Source organism: Acomys russatus, chromosome 22 (genome assembly GCF_903995435.1).
Source record: "Acomys russatus chromosome 22, mAcoRus1.1, whole genome shotgun sequence".
NCBI classification, from domain to species: domain Eukaryota; kingdom Metazoa; phylum Chordata; class Mammalia; order Rodentia; family Muridae; genus Acomys; species Acomys russatus.
Window position 1 is genome coordinate 12934797 of NC_067158.1, and position 1808 is coordinate 12936604.

Below are 1808 nucleotides of genomic sequence, written 5' to 3' on the forward strand. Positions count from 1 at the left end.
TCTTCAACTCTATTGACTCACTTAGGCATATTCAAAGGCTGGGGCTGACTCTTTCTGTTCAAAGTGTCAAGAATGATCAATCACAACCACACTATGGTGTTTTAATTAGTTTTTATTTATTTATTTATTTATTTATTTATTTATTTATTTATTTATTTTTAAATACAAATGCTTTACTTAACAGTTGCAGGTCATCCCATGGGTTAAGTGGTGGATCCAGAACCCAACCGCAGGGTCAGCGCAATCTCCGAGCCTCTCTTTCTGACTCCAGTAGGGTGAGCACATCACCCTCTCAAATGAGGCCTTTGACATTTTGCATGATAGAGTGGCTGCTGTCATCCATAAATTCCACACGCACCTGCGTGCACTGCCCCTGCGAACCAGTCCTGCCCAGCACTTTGGTTACCCTAGCCAGCTTTATGGGCTACACACGGCTCGTGTCCATGATGGCGGCGATCTGGCAGAGAGAGAGAGCTATTATTTATTTATTTTTAAAATCAACATTGGACAACTGTTAGAGCCCAAAACTACTTCACTGAGGGTATAGGTATAGAAACTAGGACGTTTTAAGGCAGACTGGATTTACTAAAAATAACAAAGGCATGCCTTAGGAAAGGATTCATGTTCAAAACACAGAACATGGAGAGACAACACGGCTTTTAGAAGAGAGGACGTGTAATCTAAGAGATGGTGCTACGTGAGCCCATGTTTTCCTTTGAAATTAGCCTTCAATGTAGCCTATTGAGTTGAGACTGTAGAAAGGCTAAATAACAGTCTTATTTTGCCCATGGAAATTAGAAAGGCTGCATTACAAAGGGCCTCCAACGGAGCCATTCTCTTTTCTGGTAATAAGATGAAGACTAAGATTGGGTCATCTCCACAGAATCTGTGGAATATGATCTTTTACAAGTCTGGCTTTGTGTTCATCCCACTGTTATTAATGTTTGTTACGTGGAGAAAAGAAAATTTTCTTGAGGAAAAAAATTCAAAATGATAACTGTTATTATCTGATTGAGCCTGTATCATGACTGTTTACTTACCCAAGCTAAAATCTGGCATAGTACAAAATAGTAAGCAAAGGAAATTATTAGCCACAAAGAAGAGCTAGAGTAATTTAGACATGAAAGACCAATCATTTCTAAAATTAGAACCTTGTTATTCCACATAAGGTTTTTGGGTATGAAATCAAGCTGGCCAAAAGGGAAAGCTAGAGTTTAAAAAAAAAAAATTACTTCAAACCCTCAGAACATCAACTGAGATATTTAATATAGTTAATATAGTAACTATGGTAACAAGGAGAAAACAAATCAGTTTAAAGAGTACCAACGAACATGCAGAGAATGTGTGTGTGTGTGAATTAAAATGCCTCTCCTTGCCTCATCTGCTATTTCTCTTTATTTATTTTTGATTATTTTAACTGTGGCTATAACACTATTTTTAAAAACAACGCTTTTATTAATTCTTTGAGAATTTCATATGATGGATTTTGATCATATTCATTCTTCTATCCCTGGCTCCGCCCAGATCCCCTCCTGCCTCCTCACCCACCCTTCACATACTCTTTCATTTTTAGATATAGTAATTTTATTTATTTGTTTGTTGATTATTTATTTATTTGTTTATTGAGACAGAGTTTCTCTGTGTAGCCTTGGCTGTCCTGGACTCACTTTGTAGACCTCAAACTCACAGAGATCCACCTGTCTCAGCTTCCCCGAGCGCTGGGAATACAGGCGTGCACCGCCACGCCTGGCTTGTCTATGTGAATATTATGTCAGCTATCAAAACCCAAAAATAGATACACAAAAAAG

At 37.9% G+C, this 1808-nt stretch overlaps 1 pseudogene; it reads right to left on the bottom strand.

Annotated features, from left to right (window-relative positions):
• Positions 1-235: 235 nt before the first annotated feature.
• On the bottom strand, positions 236-445 carry LOC127205685 (40S ribosomal protein S28-like; annotated as a pseudogene).
• Between the last annotated feature and the right edge of the window lie 1363 nt (positions 446-1808).